The 21,965-nt window shown below is 29.5% G+C and overlaps 1 protein-coding gene across 1 annotated transcript in view; it reads right to left on the reverse strand.

Moving 5' to 3' along the window:
- Positions 1-12,511: 12,511 nt before the first annotated feature.
- The window catches only part of Set1 (SET domain containing 1), an 82,071-nt gene continuing 72,617 nt past the window's right edge, over positions 12,512-21,965 (reverse strand). The window contains exon 17 of the mRNA XM_075363442.1: positions 12,512-13,081. The gene's annotated coding sequence lies outside the window, so the exon portion shown is untranslated. The remainder of the gene's footprint in view (positions 13,082-21,965) is intronic.

A 21,965-nucleotide genomic window follows, 5' to 3' on the forward strand; every position in this document is an offset into this window, starting at 1 on the left:
GTCCTCCTCAAAAATCTTCTTTACCTCCTCTTCCTCAAGCTTCTCTAAATTCCACCGATTCATCTGACACCTTTTCTTCAGGTTTTTAAACCCCAATCTACATTTCATTATCACCAAATTATGGTCGCTATCAATGTCTGCTCCAGGGTAAGTTTTGCAGTCAACGAGTTGATTTCTAAATCTTTGCTTAACCATGATATAATCTATCTGATTCCTTCCAGTATCGCCTGGCTTTTTCCAAGTGTATATTCTTCTATTATGATTTTTAAATTGGGTGTTGGCAATTACTAAATTATACTTCGTGCAAAACTCTATAAGTCGGTCCCCTCTTTCATTCCTTTTGCCCAGCCCGTATTCACCCACTATATTTCCTTCCTTGCCTTTTCCAATGCTTGCATTCCAATCTCCAACTATTATTAAATTTTCATCTCCTTTTACGTGTTTAATTGCTTCATCAATCTCTTCGTATACACATTCTACCTCATCATCATCATGGGCGCTTGTAGGCATATAGACATTAACAATCGTTGCGGTTTAGGTTTTGATTTTATCCTTATTACAATGACTCTATCGCTATGCGTCTTGCAATACTCCACTCTCCTCCCTATCTTCTTGTTCATCACGAAACCTACTCCTGCCTGCCCATTATTTGGCGCTGAGTTAATTACTCTAAAGTCACCCGACCAAAAGTTACCTTCCTCTTCCCACCGAACCTCACTAATTCCTACTATATCCACGTTTACCCTATCCATTTCCCTTTTTAAATTTTCTACCCTACCAACCTTTTTGAAGCTTCTAACATTCCACGCTCCGACTCATAGAATGTTATTTTTTACTTTTCTGGTGACCCCTTCCTTAGTAGTCCCCACCCGGAGATCCGAATGGGGGACTATTTTACCTCCGGAATATTTTACCAAGGAAGGCGCCTCCATTATTGCTTTTGAAAATGCAGAGAGCCACATTTTCTTGGAAAAAAAAAAAAAACAGCTGAAGTTTTCCATTGCTTTCAGCTGCGCAGTACTCAGAGGACTGAGTGATGTTGATATGGCCGTTTAAGTCATTGTGACATACGCCCCTAACAACTACTGAAAGAGCTGCTGCCCTCTTTCAGGAATCATTCCTTAGTCTGGCTCTTAACAGATACCTGTTCGATATGGTTGCATCATATCATAATTGATTGTCATAAGTTGTAAATTTAAAGTAAAAGTAAGTACATCATTTTGTAAGAATGTCACAAATATAACAATTGTTAGATTCTTACAAACCGGATGTACTTACTTTTACTTTAAATTTATAATTTTTAATTTATGACTATCAATTTTTATGATTCTAACAATCTTATATTGTGAATTTTACATATTTTTATTTTTTTAATTCTAAATTATTATAAGATCAATTCTACTGAAGATGGTGGAATAGTGGAAAATGTTTGAGGAAATTAACTAACCAACTGGTTAGCTGATTTTAATATTATATTTTACCAACGGTGCCATATTTGCAAAACTTGATTCTTTGTATAAGTACAAGAGTCATTCAAATACAAACTGGAACTTGTTAACATAACTTTAATGATGTTAGATAAAATTACAACTAAATCATCTTATTTTTCTACATAGTTTCTTTCAACAGAAATACATTTTCTCCACCGGATAGGTAGCTTCCTGATACCCTCATCAAAAAAACAAGATAGCTACCCCAATAACCAATTGCACACATAATGTTTGACTGTGGCATTGTCTTCGAATTTTTCCCTTCCTAAAGTTTCTTTCAGTAAACGGTAGGTGTTCAAGAGGTATCAGATGAATTTTAGTGAGTTTACTGCAAGTCTGAGCTGCTGTATAAAACTACACTGTCATTAAGGAGGATGTTGCAATTCAGTTGCTGGCATTGTTTGTGGATAAGCAGCCATGATGTCATCCAACAACTGGCAGTAGTATGCTGCATTTACCATTCTTTGTTTGTGCAGGAAATCAATCGGCAGCGTATCTTTTGAGTCCCAAAATACAATTGCCAGAACTTTTCCAGCTAAGTGTTTCTTGGCCTTGGTTGGTGCTCCCTCACCACCATTCTTTTGCTTTCTGGGGTATAGTGGTGAACCACATTTCATAGCAGGTCACAATGTGGTCGAAAAATGCCATTCCTTACTCAAAGTGATTCAGAAGCCGCTAGCAGATGTCTTTCCAGACATTTCTCTGTACCTCAGTGAGAAGATATGGAACTCATCTTGTTAACACATTCTGTGTCCAAGAGTGTCTGACAATATTATATGCACACTCCCAACACTTATTCTCACGTTTGATGTAGTTCCACAAGGTCACGAACAGCCTGAATGTTGTCAGCATTGATGCTGGTCTACAGATGACATTCGTGACTTTCATTCTCCACTGTGTCACGGTAAATTCAAAATTTTCTGGCCCAATCAAAAATTTAAGTTTTTAACAGGGTAGCATCTATGCATCCAGCCAGGTCTATGACTCGATTCCAAGTCTATGCCTGGAGTCAAGGTAAGATTTCAATAGGATTTGTTGTGAGAAATCGTATTATAATTCGTTGTGCAATGGATGATGGTACCTTCTGTTTAAACATTCTACTACTGACATGGGAATGTGACATATAGCTGACTGGTTGCTCCCCTCCACACATATCCAGCTAACGATCCACAGTGCTCCACCACATTCACTGCTCTTCCTTAGGTTGTGCAGAAAAATTCCACTTTATATTTGAATGACCCTCATATAATTAATGCCATTAATAATGTTACATTTTTAGGGTTGGATGTTCATAATGCATTCACCTGTCACCAGCATTAAAAAGTTTCAATCATTAAAAATAATCTCCCAAGGATCCATTATTTATAATTACACATAAAAAATGAAGATATTTTCTGTAGATTTACCATTGTAATGCTCACCTACTTTTAAGACGATTTTACGAGGCAAATTTGTTGATGCCTAGAGAATTTTTCCCATGTAATCCATAACAAAATAGGTAAATAGATACAAAGTCTATAAAATGATATATGTTTATGTGAAGTAACAACAGCATTTTTTAAGAAAGCTGAGATTTGTAGTAGTTATAGTGGAAATTCTTCTTTCCTTTATCATTATTTTTGTATTTTGTTGATAACTGAAATTATTAAACTGTATAACATACAAACATAATAATGAAAATAAAACATAGGAGAAAAAAATTACACCTTCGCTGAGAAAAGGGCAATTTCTCTGAACAGCAATATAATTTTTCCACACTTACAAACCTTAAGAAATTGTTTTTAAAATACTTAAATGACAGGTAAAGCTGTTCTTGAAGATAACTAAACATTTTTAAACAATTTTTTTTTAAATCCTGAAATGAGGTTACGAAAGGTTATGAGGTTATTGAAAGTGTACCAATTGGTAGAAAGTAAAAACTTTTGTGGTATTACTTTTTATGCTTACTTTTTCGTAACTCATTTATTTTCTTTAAATAAATAGTAATGGCAGAGAAAAGGAACAGGTTTTAATATGTCAATGAAATTTAATTCTTTCCAGCTAGTATTTCAAAAGATAAGAATTTTCATAGGTAATTATAGTGATTCTGTGATCAAGTTAAAGTGAAAGTAACCAACTTTTTATAATTTAAGAAGTTACAAAGTATTATAAAAAAAAAATATAACAAAGTATTATGATTAACAAAAGTAATTTGGTATAAAGTAAATGGGATATAAATAAAAACTCATTGGATTATAAAAAATATGCAACAAAAACTTCATTTTAAGAATAATATATGAATGTATTAAGGAAATGGAACAAAACACATTTACATTCTATATAAAAAAAAATTGAACAATAAATTGAAACTAACAAAGCAGGGTCACATAACTTTTATCAGACCATGATGCAGACATAAGTATTTTCAATAATACAGTTTCAACTTTAAAAAAAAGAAAAAAGTACTTAAGTGTAACACATACAATTCCTCAAAACAAAAATTCTTGTGAAACAACTGTTCAAGAAAACAAAACGTTTTTAAGGTTTTTTGTAATTTTTTTTATAAATAATCCTAATAAATACTGTTATCTGCATCAGACAGTGCAAATGGAAAAAATGTGTTTGTAAAACTAAAAATTGATCAACAATTCTCAGTACAATTCAAGTACAAAAAAAATCTAATAAGAAACTGTGTAACATGATAATTAAATTATCATTTTGCGATGAAATGAAAAAATACTAAATTAAGTATTTACAGTTATTATATAAAGTTAATTAAAAACACTAATACCTGCACACAATTATAAATATTATCATAATTAACTTTTTCTGTATTTTAATTTAATCTTTAAATCTGCAGTATTAAAAATAATTTCATACATAATTTTCTAAAAGAAAAAACTATTCTTTTCTTTAATTTATATTTTTAAATATATTGAAGAATAGTGTCTACAGTTACTAAAAACTTACACGTCCTGATCAAAATAGTATAAAAAATAAACAAACTTTACATAAACTGAAGACCTATCTTTCACTGTTATCATTTAGAAGGAAAATTTTATTAATACATTATAATGTTAATCAAACCATACTTTTATATTATAATTTTATGCTAAAGTTAAGATTTTCATTTGTACATATTTATGCTCTATGGTTCATCGATTCATGATAATAACTAGAAGATACATTTATATTATGATTTTAAGCCACATGTTTAATTACTGCTTTCCACAATATTTATAACACATTAAAAAAAGTCACAGATTTGTTATTACCATTCCATAGAAATGCGCATGCATACATATGCACACCTGATAAAATATTCCTTTTAATAACCCTCTGTTAATTAATTATTTTTACATACAAAATAATTAACCATCACAGTATAAATCATATATATGATTTATAAATATATGGCATATAGGCCATGAACTTTTTATAAATATATATATAAAGTTCAAACAAATATTCAGTAATAGATAAAAATTACTATAGAGAACAACATATGTTCCACAGGTACAGCATTACCTGCAGAAAAAGTAATGGTTTTAAATAGTTTCAGGATGCAACAGCTAAATATTTATTTGTATAAAGCAGAAACGAAAGCAAAAGAAAAAAAAAATTAGAAAATATAATGAGGATTAAAGAGTAGAAAATAAAAAACAAATCTTTATTTCAATGAATTATTAGATGAAACGATATGATTTAAGGATAAAATCAGTACTCTAATTAAAGTTCCTATAGTTAAAAATGCTAATAAATGATAATTAATAAAATTATACATGAATTGACAGTGACAGGAAGTCCACTGTACTGCTACATGGCCTATACTGTCTGAGTATGAGCCTACAGCCTAAAATTTAATCAAATTAATGGAAATAATAATGTGTTCATAATTGTCATTGAAAATATTTATACAATATCATTCAATTTTTTTGTAATTTAATACTGGATTAGTTGGTGTACAGTGGAAACTGCAATCAGGACAATTTAAAGAAAAAATTAATGGAACAATGTAGAGGCAATAAACAGATGAGTTTAAGACAGAAAAGAGTGAAATAGAAATCATAAAAAAAATTTAATTAAGTTTTCAAACCTGAAAGTAAAGTTCAAGTAATTGCCGACTGATTCTTTTGTCTAACACCACTCACCCTGCCTCTTTTTTCTTCTATAATGGAATCTATCCACATCATACAAAGAACAAAAATTTAATAACTAGTACTGTTTTATACTTCCATTACTAGTTTTAAATTTTCTTTATGATATCCACTTCTATACATATGGTTTGAATATAAGGAGGAGTATTGTACCTCCCTCTCTTTCACATGAAATCAACTATGCACTTATAAGTGCAAGAGTTAAAATATTGAAATTATATTTTTTATGATCTCTATTCCACTCTTTTTCCATATTCCACCAATGAACATCTTTAGGGATTACTTGCTCATGCCTAGTACATGATGAGTAAATGTTAGTATATCCTATATTACAAATATGACTTAATGCAATCACTTTCTGAATTTATATAGATTTAAACATTTTCATAATAGTTTTTGAAAATATTTTAATTTTTAAAGAAGTAAATGCATAATAACTCCTATCATTAACCATTCATCAGTGCTTCTAATACTTCTTCCTTAAGTGGTATAATAAATATTTAATGTATTGGATGAGGATACTCAAATTTAATCAAATTTTTATTACATTAAAAATTATTTACATATGACACAGCATTCCAATCATAGTAATAAGGCCCTGTATTAGGTAATTTCAGTCGATTTTTTTACTAATTACAAACACATCTACTGATTACACATACTTCTTTATTATTAAGTATTATTTTCTGCTTTGTAACAAAAAGGGCAACTTTAAAAATAAATATTAATTATGAAATTAATGTTAAATCTAAATCTGTTTTTAATCGAGGAAGCATCTGAAATATATTTGATTACTTGGAGAACTATTTATTATGGTATATAAATTTAAAAAAATAGTAGATATTAAACTTTAGAAATATCTGCATAAATACATAAAAAATATAAAAAAACTATGAATTCCCTTCTCAAAAATAAACATGCAAAGAAAACAACATGTAATCAAACAATGTGTCAACAGATGGCCAATACCTGGATTGTAGTGTGTAGTTAATGTGAACAGTTGCTAAGAACTGGGCATACAAGACTAACTTCATTCGACCTTCTTCAGGGACTAGAACAGCCTTTCTGCTCTTGTGGAGGCCCACTTACATTGAAAAACATCATTGAAGACTGCAATCTACATACTGACCTCTAATCCAGATATGGACTGAAAGGCTATATCACAGAAGACCTTGTGAATGACCAGCTAGCAATAGACAGAACAATCAAATTTCTAAAAACTGTGAAGCTTTGTAGTGTATAAATATTGTGGTTGAATTAAATAAACAGGCTATAAGCCTCCTATGACAGGCCTCGGAATATGAAAAAAAAAAAAAAACATAATTAGTAAAGTTTAAACCTGATACCTTCATTTTATATTAACATATACACAAACAATTATTCTTATATTATTATTAATACATAAAATATACAATGCAATTGATCTTTACAACTAAATTTTTGAGAAAGAACATTCACTTGTTTAATAAAAATAGTGTATTTATACACATGAAAAAACTAACATGAAAATTATGAGGATTAAATAAACCAGAAAAGCACAAAGAAATTTTTTTATGCTTCTCTATGAATGAACAAATTCAATTTAAACACAAATACTAAACACTTGAGTAGATGGATGATCAGATTAATTGAGAATTAGGAAACGTACCTTAAACTCAAGCAATAGTTTGGCCTTTGTGCAACTCCCCTCTCTTAGAAAGAAACAGTACTTGGGTATTTTTATAGGAATAGAGTCACTAACTACACTAAATCTTAGTAAAGTAGTGGCTGACCCCTGCCGACAACAAGAAACCAGACATGTTGCCACAGATGGATCTATGACCCAATTTCCATAACACTCATACTGAGAAACATGAATAAAGGATAAGGAAGAGGACAGAGGAGGAACAGGGGCCAATTAATTAACAGAGGATCTGCCTCTTATCAGGGTAGTTTACTGTCTTGACCAGGGCTACAGATGTATAACAGAAACAACTGACAAACATTAAGGAAGAATAGAAAGTTTAATAAAAGAAAGATTTATTACCAGAAATTACAAACTGGTAGCTGTAGAATGAAGCTGCTATGTGATGGCAAATGATAAAGTAATAAAGGTACCAGATCAAAAAGCAAAGCAGAAAATATGATCTGTCCTTATAATAGCAAATGTACATAGTAGCATGTGTACTTATAGTAATATTAAAATTAGAATGGAATTGACAGTTGATGGTTGATTAACTGTTTAATTACTACACCACGCTGAACCCCAATAAAAAAGTATTCAAACTGTATACTGTCCTTAGTAAAATGTGCCATTGCCAAAATTATTTATGATTTTTTACAAAACATTTACCATTGTCAAAGACATTACCAAATAGTTTACCTTTATGGTATTACATAATTTATTTAATATTGTTTTGTTTTTGATTACATTTTGTGATTATCATAAAGAGTTTGCTAATTAAATTTATATCTATGTAGTCAATACAATTTTATTTGAATTAAATATTTGTTCACTGTATTTTTCTCCCAAAGAATTTATTGATGGTACAAAAACATTTAACTGTTGTATGGTGAGCAAGTGAAACTGCAATGATAGGTTGCCATATTTATTTTTTTATAGTAAATAAAGAATTATAGTAAGAAAAAGAAGTAACAGAACATACTTTAAGGTAGACGTTTGTAGATAATGACTGACTGATTGATTGATTACTGTCAATAGTTTTAATTTTTTTCTTCACCAACTTTTGGATATGCTTTTGTAAAATTTAATAAGATAGACAAGATATATGAAATGACAAATGAAAAAATTTCAGACTGTTGCTGGGAATGGTGAACCTGAGATCAGATGATAAAAATATACAGTGTGGTAACTTTGGGGCCTACAGACAGTTGTATCCCTTGTTTTTGTAATGAGTATATTTGTAGCTTGTTATATGAATGGATTGCCCAGCCAGGATGTGTTAAGAATTTTACAATAGAACAGTGGTCATGGAAATTACCAAGGAGCCATTAGTATTAAAATACAACTTGTTTAATCCAACCTCAAACTGTCAACCTCCTGAGAATACCTTCCAACATAAGAAGGCTGCAGGCTACACACCCCACCTGCAGCATTCCATCATATGTGTATGCAATGAGATAAGTGAGCACATTGAAACAAGAAGTTACTGATCTTAATTACATTAAATTCAAAGAATCTATTAAAAAATATAAATTTTTTAACAATACCAAACTTATCTCCACACAAGCATGCTTGGTCATTTAAGCATTGTAATCTTTTACTTTTAATTGTATTGCTTATTTCACTTCCTCTTACATAAAACTTTGTTTTATTAAATACAAGTAAAACATTTAAAACAGAATCACAAGTGTGAGTAATTCATATTTATCACTTTGTAATATTTTCAGCTTTTATTACTAATAAAATGAATTTATTTAAATTTAAATTATATGACAGACCACATAATTGGCCCAATTATAATAGACATTATAAAAGAGTAAATACAATTATTGTATTTAAATTGTTATATGATATATATTTTCATTGTCTTAATTTATGTTCATTCAATCTTTGAATTTTTATTATGTTACTGCGGTAATTTAAATACTGTAAATAAATGAAAAAAACCAATCCCCATCTGTTACTGCAAACTACAGAGGAACAACAGAACCAAACACCAGTCAGGGAACTAACTCAGCAGAATACACAATTGCAAAGCTACATAAGCTTTATATAGTATCTAAGGTAACAATGGTAAGTACCATGTATCTTTTAAGTAAATTTAATGAAGACTAATATTAAAATGGTGTAATTATTACAATTATTTCATTCAAACATATAAAATTTAAAAAAAATTAAACAAGGGCAAAATCCCAGCTAATTTTAATATTTAGTTAGTTAAATGTGATTAAATTTTATAAATTATTATGTACAAATCAGGTAAAAAATGGTTTCTAATAGCATGACAATCAGAAAAAAAATTCTCTAAACTACTGTCCACTACCTACTTAGTAGTCCAAGTTTCAATTGGGTAGGCATGTCAAAGGCAAGTTAATCACAGACAAAAATATGACCACTTCCTGATAAAAAAATATGAAACCAAAACAAATCCACAATATCCAACAAACATCGAATTTATTATTTCTATTAGATGGAACCGTATCTGATATAAACTCTTTACTTTACTTTTAAGTAAAGTAAAGGAACAGAAAAATTTAACTTTCTAATATATACTTAATTTTAAAGATTAAAAAAAGAAGTTAAAGATTCTACTATCTTAACTGCAAGACTGCAAGGTTGAATGAAAAAAGTTGTTACAAAAGGCAAACATTTTTTCTATACAAAGAAAAATTTATAAATATTATTGAAATTTTGAAAGTGTAAGAGGAGTTATTAAAAATACCTTTTCAGAGTAAATGTGCACTAAGAGTATGATCACGGAAAACAGGAAGCCAGAAAAGTTAAAAGAACAGATTTTTCAAATGTAGTATTTCAAGAAAATTTGATAATCAATTAAGACTGGTAATAAATAACTGATAAAGCAGAATGTTAAATAAGAAAATGCAAGAAAAGATTAATTTACAACAAAATCTTTCAGAAACAAGGACTAAATTGATAGACATACAGAGTAAATTACTTTGCTAATAGAAGGAAAAACAAATAGTATAAAAAATAACCACAGACAAGATGAGAATAAACAGACAACTAAAGATGTAGGATGAGCTATACGTATTTTAATTAGAACAGTGTATAGTGGAAGACACAAGGAAAAGTGTTAAAGGCCAGTTAAGATATTTAAAAAAACTTTTTTAAGTTTTTAATTTACAATAAAATATTAAATCAGAGTAAAAAAAAATATTTTTAAGTTAATAATTCATATTAGGTACACTTTATCAGTGACAATATTGTGGAAAGCTTTAGTTTATTAATATATATATATATATATATTAAAAATGAGCAAATTTCATTATCTCAAATATGTCATCAATTGGTTTTTAGTTAATAATAAAACAGAAAAAAAATCACAAACTTACTATGAATAAATAAAAGATCTTCAAGTCTTTTTTGATTTAGCACAATAAGGGATAATTCACATATATTTAAGAGTGAAAAAATAGTAAACAAGATAAAAACATAAAAGAAACCAGAAGAATTAAACATCAACATATGTTCTTGTAACCTAACACCTGGATCTGGTTTTTCTTAGATAAGACTCCTACTCAAGTTATATTTTTATTATTTAATCTTATTATAAATTTATTGTTACTAAATTTTCAGTTATAAATAATATTTAAATTATCCCTAATAATATGGCATAATATGAAAGTACTCACAGATGCTGATGGTTTTTAATCAATTAATTTTAAGAATATTAAATTATAAAAATGTATTACATATTATTACATTTGATCTAGCAAAAAATTTAATTGATACAATAAATTTTGCATATATAAATGCCTTTAAAACCTAGAGACATAAATTATAACTTAAAATGATAACAAACAATAATTTAAATCATTATAAATTAAATATTATTTCTTTGCAATAGAGCCTCAGTATATTATTACAATATTTTAGCTCTTTTCATTACTTCCACTCCAGCTAAAAATCTTTATGCATAAACTTATATTAGGTCTATATACATATATATATATATATATATAGAGAGAGAGAGAGAGAGAGAGAGAGAGAGAGATGGGTGCGGTAACATTCCTATAAATAAAAGTGAACAAAAATTAAGTACTCTTTCAAACTGGTACCTGACTGCCTCCTAAATTTGGCACTGCTGCACATGTGTTAATTAATCATGCTATATTTTATCAGAGTAGCAAATACATATAAGAACATTTATATTATTAAACTGACAAAAATACAGAAATTAAGATGGAAAATTGTTTTCTTAAATTTTCAAGTTATTAAATAAATCCTATAATGCACTTGCAAAAATATAGATAATATTTAATACCATTTTAACAGTGAAATAATTGCTTGGTCTTCATTCATATTAAATAAAATTTTGCACAATACAATAAATTACAGCTTACTCAAATCGTATTAAATCTATAACATTACACGTTATCTCTAAATTACAAAGTCAAAAATATAAATTAAATAAAGATTTTTAACTATTTTTCAATGAGTTCATTTTTAAAATTATCTACATGATATACAATAAATTTAATAACATAAAAAATAACATAAATTTCATTTTCTTAACTATTTATATCTCATTAACCTTTTTACTTTTATGCACATTTTACCCATTAGTTAATGGCATAAGAAAAAAAAGACATTACCTAACACGCTATTATAACAATTAGAATTAGGTTTTTTTAATACAATTTACAGCTAATGTAATAATAAATAAAAAAATGTAAATTTAATAAAGAGGGTCCTGCTATTTGAAACTTGCAAAAATGACGTTTTTCTTTCTTTTTCTATCCATAATTTTAGGCAAATAATTATACCCTTTTTTCTAAGTACAAACAATAAAAAAGAATTTAATAAGTTAGCGTTTGGAGGACAAATAAATTACTAAAAATAATACTTGTATATTAAATCATGAAGTATGTTTATCACATAATATACATAAATAATTTTTATTTAAAAAAAATTATAATAAATGCAAATACTTAACATTGATCCTAATGATCAACACTTTAATTTAACATTTAATTTAGAGAAAATATGCTCTTTTATTTTTTACAATCACACCGACAGTATTCAAGTTAAAAAGTTTTTTTTTAATATTATTATATAAATAACTAATGAAAAAGTTATATAAATTTCAAAATAATTATTCAACAGTTTACGTAAAATAACAATTTTATTTTAAGCTGCACAATAATGTGGCAAGACAAGAAACCTCCTTACATAATAAAAAAATGTTATGCTCTAATTTATGCATCAACTGAAATTGATAATATGCTTACATATACATATACTAATATAACTCTAATGACAAGATGATTTTAAAAATTTACAAAAATTGAATTAGTTTTACTAAAAAAAAAAACAAAAAAAAAAAACAGTAACTATTTTCCATAAATTCTCAGTTTACAATGACTGTACAATATTAATATTATAATAATTACTTTTCTTAATGAAAGTAACAAACAACTTACTTGTTCTGTGGGACATCCGCTCCCCCAAATAATGAATTTAAAAAAAAGTTATTTACAAAGAAAACATCTGAAATACTACAATATAAAAAAATCACATTTTATATACAAATAACACTCTTGATTAAAAATTTGTATTTACACATATAATAATAATAACCATTATTATTAATCATATTGTCCAAATTTATTCACAAATGTAATAATTATATTTATTTAACATAAACTAAATATGATGATCCATTTGTACAATCAGTGTGAACACTATAATTGATGGTACTCTGTTGTTTTTTCTTGATTCGTTCAGGAATCTAAAAATTCTTCAAAGTCATTCTAGTATGAAAGGTAAGCCTATAAAAACATTAAATATTATTTTTAACATGAAGTAAACACTAAGTAAGCAACATAAAATTAAGCTAGACTAAACATGTTGCGACACATAACATTGAATGAAATGAAAAAACTAAAATGTAAATTCTATATTTATAACAACAAAAGTATACATATTTACTGTATTTTTATAAAAAAAATATTTCAAGTGAATGCCCAGCGCAGTGATGCACTTTTGTGCTCAAGTAATCACATTAAGAATTACCTGACACAAAACATTGTTATCAATGTCATCAATTTCTTGTTCAATAATCACCTTCATTTCATCGATAGTGTGGGGATTTGATTCATAAAATCTATCCTAGCCCCAAAGGAAAAATTATTATTATTTTATAATCAATATTTATTTTTATTATTATTTTTTTTTTTTTTTAATATTTACCTTTAACCTCCTGTATCTACTGATGATGACTAATAATTAAAATGTGCATCTAGTTTTAGATAATCATTATCATTTTGTTTTAAACAGTTGTTGAATGGTTTTATTTACAATCTTATGAAGGAAGTTTCTGTAGAGTACAGTCACAAACATTTATGTACAGGTAGCATGGGTTATAATCTGACAATTACAAAGGAGTCATCAAATGATCCAAATAAATTAGGGGATATGAGTATCGGTTAAGATATATATACTATTAATCTATGAGTCTAACCTGCATGTTCTGTATGAAATAAAAACAGGGAGCATACTAACTCAAGTTCTAAGTCTGTTACAGTACCTTCTTAAAGATGTATTATATGAAAATGTAGAAATTAATATTACAAATTTTATTATGCTAATGAAATAAATTTATTATTAACTTCTGAATTAAAATGGAAAAAAAACATACAAGAGTCATTCAGTGTTCTTGGCCTGACAAAGAAAATAGTTCAGAGATTTTTTTTGATTTTTCAATGTAATCACTTTGCAATTAGATATATTTAGACCAACGACTTTATAACTTTTTACTCCTGTTTTATAACTTATAATTATGACCCTAGTATAATGCAATTTGTCCACCTCTGCTAAGTAGCGACTGTCTTAGCTTTGACCTCATCATTTGAAGTGAATCTTTGTCCCATGTCATTTCTTTAGGTTTGGGAAAAGGAAGTAATTTATGGGAGCCAATCCAGTGAATATGGCACATGTGGAAGCACTTTGAAGCATAGATAATGGAGTTTTGTAGCATTAACCCAAGACAGGTATGCAGGCACATTATCATGGTGAAAGAGTACCTTTATTTTGGCCAGATGTGGATATTTAGCCTGAATAGCAATCTTCAATCTGTCCAATAGTGAAGTGTAAAACTTCCTGGAGATGGTCCTGCCTTTTTTCCATGTAGTCTATGAGCTCCACACCACAAGAATCCTAAAAAATCACAGCCATGACATTTCCTAAAAGATGAAAACACTTAAACTTTGTTTGGCACAATTCTTTCACCTGCTCTCACCCATTGTTTGGACCATTTTTCAGTCTCTGTCATGTAAAGGTGAATCCATGTTTCATCTACTGTTATAAAACGTCAATGAAACTCAGTAGAATTGCCTATAAATAAGTTTAAACAACCTCAATAAGCATTTAAATACGTTTTTGGTCAACTGTTAACAAACATGGCGTAATCGAGCTTTTCCATACCCAAAACATCTATCTTATAATGTAGTGGAGATGGTCTACCCAGATGTTTGCAATGTCAGCAACCTCGAGTACTTTTAGTCAGTGATCATTTAATTTAATTTAAATTCCTCTGCCAACACTCATGTTTGAACTTCTTCAATCTAGGAGATTATGAATGTTGCTATTGCATCGTCTACTGCTTTGTCTCAATGATCAAGTAAGAAATACAGGTTTCATCTATGGCAAACAATTCATCACCTTCATCTTCATAACACAATAAAAATTAATGGGCTGCAGCAAAACATTTTTCCTTGAATATGTAAGTTAACATCTTAGAAAAGATGCACTCATTTAGAAAAGTTTTTTATAGCCCAATTTTTCAGTCCAAACTTTATAAATCAAAGTTCATGACACTAATATTAAAGACAATTGTGACATGGTGAAGTGCCGGTTTTCTCTGATTTTTTTTTGTCAACCTTTTCAGTCAAATCATCAACTGCTAGCCACTATGTTCATCATGAATGTTCATTTGCCCTTCTAAAAATATACACACTGTCTTTCTTTAGCATCACTCACAATATTTGGCTCATAAATGTCATGAATTTGCCTGTGAATTTTAGCAGCAGAATTGTTTTTTTTGCATAAAAAATTGGATTACTCCTTGTACTTCACACTTGGCATGATTATGAATGCCATCACTCATAAATGGATTAATATAAACAACTAACAACAAAATGACTGAACTTTATGTTGCCAACAGCCGAATATTGATTGAAATGACTGAGCTACAAAATTAGCATTTGTTTAATTGCGTATATAGATGGGAAATTCAAAATGGGTTACTTTAACATGCCTCACTTATTGTGGTGATGAAAGGAGCTTCTAGTGATGGAGAGTGCAAAAATGAAAGCGAGAATGTAAACAGACAAATAATTGTAAAAAGAGAAAATCTAGAAAAAAGAAACAATGAAAAAATGTTTAGAATAGAGTAGAAAGTTCAAAATCAAGAGAATTCTGGAAAATAAAAAAATTGTATTTAGGATAATAAATATTGTTTTGAAATCGTACTGACAGAAATTCCTATGAACAAAGGGATGGGTTGGTTGTTGTTTGTCAGGACACCCTTGGCTTGGGAGCGTAAATATTGTTGAGACCCGGCAAGCAGTGTGTGCAGTAATAATCAGGGTACACAAGCAAAGGGTGCATCCTGGGTGTATTCTGTAATGCAATAGACGTGTAAGAGTGTATTATTCTGCAGGTAGTATGGTTTTGTGAGTTCATTCTGAACAGGAACAAGGTTATTATTTATTACTAAAAATATAAGCAAGTTCTTTTCTTTTGTAAATAGCAAAAGTAAAAAAAATCATTGCATAAAGTTTATTACTGATTTTTTAATTGTAATCTCACGGCAATAATCACGTCTTTATTTCATATTAATTTTCATTAGTTATTGCTAATTTCAGAGCAGAATCAAAATAACTGTTTGTGACATATAATTTAATAATTTTGTATATAATAAGATACTCAAGAGTAAATAAATGGTATATTTGTAAAAACGTTATAAGTGTATTCTCGCAATATCTCAATATCCTTTGTTCAACCAGTAACACATACGAGTTTTTTCATTTTAATTTTTTTTCAACTGAAGAATTAAACTTGTTCATTTGCTTTGCAGATTTTTCACATATGAAACTAGATGTAACTAACTATTCACTTGATCTATTTTTCTTAAATTTCTTAGCTTTATTATTTTCAATCAGAGAACTATTTTCATCATTTAACATATTACAAGGTTGAACAACTAGCCATGATAGTGAAAAGACATATTGTTAGTTGACTCTTATCTCTTGTGTTTAATTAGTAGTGCCCACTAGCCATGCTTGTATTTATGTGTGTATATGAAAAATTACTCAAATTATTATCAGACAATGTATGATTTTAATAGGCGTTTAGATGACTGATGAAATATCGAAGTGAAATAAAATCTCGGTAAGTATTGTCATCTTTATTAATTGTAATAAATTTTTGTAAAACAGTTTTTCTTACTTTTCTTTACAAATATTTTCATTTTTTTAAATAAATTTATTCATTTTTATGAATTTTAAATGGATAAATTTGTGATTACGAAGTTCATGAGGTGATAAATGAGGATCTTCACAAAGTTTGTCGAACAATAGTTTGCAGTCTTTAAAATGTAATCCTGGAAGTCAAGTGTAGAATTACTGGATGCCACAGAGGGTATGATCACAAAAGTATTTTGAGAAATTAGGGTCTCTGGTTACTAAGGAAGACTTTGCGAACCTATTGACTGACATTTACAGCATAATTGAACAAAAAAAATGTGCTGAAAGTAGAAGTTTAGTGCTTAAAAGAAAATACGTTAATTAAAGCTAGGTTGGACAATCTTGAAAATTGTGCTCAAAGAAATCACTTAATTTTCAATAATTAAAAAAGGACTGCCGTGAAGTGGTGATAGAGTTTTGTATGACAATATTGAAGAGTGACAGACAGATAGTAGTGAACTGGGCTCGCCCACTAGGAAAAAGGAAAACAATGCACCAATTATTGCCCACATTCCTGCAAATAGTTACACTGCTTGTACATTGGGGAATACATGGAAATTGAAAGAAACCAGTTTCACTGTGCATAAAGATTTTTGTGCCAATGCAAGAATGAAAAGGGGAAAGCTGCTGGTGCTTCAAAAATTGATCGCTGATGCAATGGGAGGCAGAAAAATGCCGCTTATCCTGAGTTATTTGCAAGTGGAAGGAAGGTACCAATAAAAATTGAAAATTTAAGGAATGTTAAATAGTGTGAGGCTGTCTGCCAACAGAGTAATGATGGATGAGTGAACATGTTGTCGTATAATGTAGCAGGCCTTAGCAGTAAGTTATTTGTTTTTATTTTTACCTTTTATTAAAAAGTATACGTTTTTTGTACGTATGAGATGCATGTTGAAAGAGAGTTGTGTAATATTTACAATAAAATTTTTCCTTTGTATAAAATAATCTGAATACCTGCCATTAGGGATTTCTGGTTATGGGAGAGCCTGTAGCGAATTAATGATAGGTCTTAAAATTGGTTCTAGGGTTGGACATTCTTGTGAATTTCAATATGTAGAAAGGAAACCAATGTTACTGATAATTATAGAATGTTTTATGTGGTGTCAGTTTACCTTAGTGGCAGTAATACATGGGAAAGAGATTTTCTGGAACTCTGGGTTACTATTGAAACTAACAAAATAACAAGTACAGTTTTATTAATTGGGAATTGTAATAGTTGAACAACAAACTGTCAAGTATTGCTGAAGAGTTACTAGAGAATGATTGGGAGGTTTGAGCGGATAGATTCCAAGGTTGATTAGATGAATATGAAGGATAAGAAAGTGCTGCAGATGTGCGAGATATTTAATTTATGCATGTTAAATGGTAGAACAACTGGACAGAGAGAAGAGGAGATGACTTATATTGGGGTATGGGAAGCTATGTGATTGATTTTTGTTGTATGTCAATGGAATTGTTAAACTTAATGAGGGGCTTTAGTATTCTTCCGGTGTTGTTTTCAGATCATCTACTGATTGAAGTTAGTTTGATTTTTGAAGGGATGCATGGTCAAGAAAACAGCTTGGCTCCTTTACCAAAATTAATATGGTCGAACTTTAATAAGGTATCACATTACCAAGTGCTAGAGAGGCATAGTCAGGGTATTATTCTTCCACTGAATAGTGAAGAGAATATGCAGGGGGTTATAGATGTGGTTATGAGGCTGCAGGAAATAATGCTGTAAACACAGTGATTATGTCAAGCCTGGAAGACAATTATGGTTCAATTAAGATTGTTTAAGGGCCAGGAAAAGGTGTTATGCATGTTTAAATTTGTATAGAAAAGTTAACACTGAGCTGACTAGATTCTGGTATGTAGAAGAATATAAACATTATGTTAGTTTATGTAACAAAAAGAAATCAGATGTTTTTAATCAATCGAGGGAAAAATTTCTGAATGTCAGGAACTCAAAAGATTTCTAGGGACTGGTTAAATTTTTTAAGAAGGGTGTTTTAAGTATGATGGGGATATAAAGGCAGACATATTGCTGTAACACTTCTGTACCTACTATCACTGATTGTTGTACCGTTCTAATATATTACATGCCCTCTTTTGTTACAAACAATAACTTAGATTCAGCTATTACGTTTTCTGAGTCGGACATGATTTTGCACGAAGTGAAAGTTGATAAAGCACCAGGAATGAATGGTGTTCGAGTGGAATTCTTTAAGTTAGCACCTACAGAGTTGCTATCCATTTTATTAACTTTTAAAATTAAACCTTTGAGTCAGGTGAGATATCCACTGGTTTCTCAGAGGCCGTAACTTTTCCAGTACATAAAAAAGGGGACATTTCTAATATACAAAATAGTCAAGGAATTTCTTTTATTAATTCAATTTCTGAAGTATTTGTGGGTATATTGTTGAGGAGGTTAAAAAAATGGGTGGATAAATATAATATAATTGATGAGTATCAGGGAGAGTTATTCCACTATTTATAACATTTTTAATTTGTAGTGTAATAAACTGAAAGCTGTATAGGGGTGGTAAAAAAGGTCATTCTTTATTTGTAGATTTCAATTCTGCTTTTGATGTAATAGATAGAAATGCGTTCTTTTATAAGTTGTACGAATGGGGTTGTCCTTTAAGTTCATAAATATCATTCGCAAGTTATATAAATATACACAGAATTTCAGAACATATTGTGTATTGAAACAGACATCCCTGTCATCCTTAATTTTTTCTTTATTTTATTATTAACTTTTACAACTGCATAGGATCACTTTAGTCAGTCCATTAGTCAAATCTCTTCGATGGGACTGATTGGGCCTTGAGGTCCTCCCAGTACTTTTTCATATGTTTTGATCTTTTCATCCTTTCTAATTTGAAAATGTTCGCGTTGTGATTTTTTTCTGTGAGTTTAAAGTGAGTGGCTTTGTTCTTGATTTTCTTGTTTAATTTTTTGGTGTCCCTCAGATCCTCTCTTATTTCTCTGATCCAGTCTTGGTATTTTTCAAGTCCAGATTGTACTGTACTAGCTGTTTCAGAAGTCTTGAAACTTGCATCCTCATGATATAACCAAAGAATCCTAGTCTCTTCTTACACATGGTATCAGTGATGGGTTCTAACTCTTTGTATACGACTTTGATGAGCACAATCCACCACTGCCCGTATTTCTGGTATTTTTTATTGATGCAGGTTCTTCCAATTCTTCTTTCAATTTCCGGAGTCTGTCTGTATCCTATTGCTCCTTCAGTTGGAAGAGTGTTTCTGCGGCATAAATGGTTTCTGGTTCTATAACTGTGTTGTAATGTCTTATTTTTGCATTTATTGATAGGCAATTTTTATTGTAAGTATAGCAGGTTAATTTTTGAGATTTAATTAGTTTGTTTCATGTTATCTGGATCAAAGATTTTTTTTAGGTTGTTTGTTATTATTTCTCCCTGAAATTTAAATTGGGTTACTATTTTGATTTTATTATAATTTATGTTTACTTCTTTTAATTGTGTTGGTTTTTGTGGCATAATTTCTATCTTTTCAAATGATATTTTGAGGCCAGTTTTATCTGCAATTTTTTTAAGTTCTAATAACTGTGGTTTAGCTTCGTCGATGTCATTTGCTAGCAGTGCTATGTCGCTGACAAAACCAAAACAGTTTGTTTTTTGGCCTATTTTTACTTTTGGGGGCATTTTTTGAGACATTTCATTATTACCATTTCTACAGCCCAGTTTAAATTTTCTTTATTTATCAATGATCTAATATATTGTTTGGAGGAAAGTTTGTGTTTTGAAAGCTTAAATGTCAGAGGACTTTTGCATGCCAATAACTTGGTAATTTTTGCTGAATCTCCAAAAGCCCTATAAAAATTGATCAATGATTTGAAGAATTATAGTGAGAGATGGAGGATTAAGGAAAAATATGGATAAAACAAAGATAATGGTATTCAGGAAGGGTGGCAACTAGCAGCGCATGATAGATGGTAACGGGCAGGGCAAAAGATTGCAATTATAAATAAATATAAATATCTTGGCATGATATTCAATCATTTGCTATCGTTTTGCACTCATATAACTGAGAGTGACAGCAGTTAAATTTGATTTAAATAATAAACAGAATATCATGGTTATTAAAAATTAAATTCACACTGAAAATAAGTTTCAGGTATTTAATGTTGTGACAAGAGTAGTGGTGTGTTATGGAAAACAAATTTGGGGTTATACTGAAATGAGGAATTGGAGGCACTGCCGAGGTTTTTTGTTAAAAATTTGTTCATGTTACCATAGACCATTCCCAATTATGTAATTCATTTAAAATCTTAGAGACAGCTGCTGTTCTATTGTTTCCTTGCTTCATTATAATTATATATTAAAGGTATTAAACTAGATGCCAGATGCCTACTGTGTAATATTAGTTGTTAAATTAATTGAGAGTGAATTAGGGTTGTATACTGCCAAATCGTTGTGTTAGTGTGAGAAGTATGAAACTGAAATAAGTAATGGTGTGAATGGTGTAATATTATGGAAGAGATAGCTTGACAGTTTGCTAGACAATAAGCGAAAACATTTTAGGGAAAAATATGGGGAACGGGTGCGGAGAGCACAGTTTCATTAAATATATAGCTGTTTAACATAGGATCTGGGCATTAAAGATTATTTTAAGGGCAATTTTAAATTTACTAGAAACAATGTGTCGGTTGTTTATAAATCCTGATGTCCGCTGTGGTATTTTTAGCCAGGCAGGGAAGGGGTGTAACATTTATGTAGGCTGTGTAATAAAAGAGAAGAAGAAAATATTTAGCACTTTATCGGAAAATGTCCAGTACTTAATGAGATAAGATTAACTAAACTAGGCCCCACCACTTTAGGAATTCATCAGGTCATTGAATTATTAAATGGTAGTGACTGGAGGACATTGATGGATTTGTTAGATTAGCATAGATATACAAAAAAACTTTAATTAGGGGATATAATACATAAGGTAATGCAAACATTTGTGCATGTAATGGGTGTTTTGAAAAGGACGCAACCCCTTTGACAACATGAATTTATTACAAAAATATTAATATTAATAAAATACTTATACAACAATATTCAATCAAATTACCTTTAATAACTTTACAATAGATGTTCACAAAATGATTTCCTGTGATCCTGATCCAGGTTTGTACATATTTCACAACATTTGCAGCCATCTTTCATAATGATTGCTCA

This window comes from Lycorma delicatula, chromosome 4, assembly GCF_047948215.1.
Source record: "Lycorma delicatula isolate Av1 chromosome 4, ASM4794821v1, whole genome shotgun sequence".
NCBI lineage: Eukaryota > Metazoa > Arthropoda > Insecta > Hemiptera > Fulgoridae > Lycorma > Lycorma delicatula.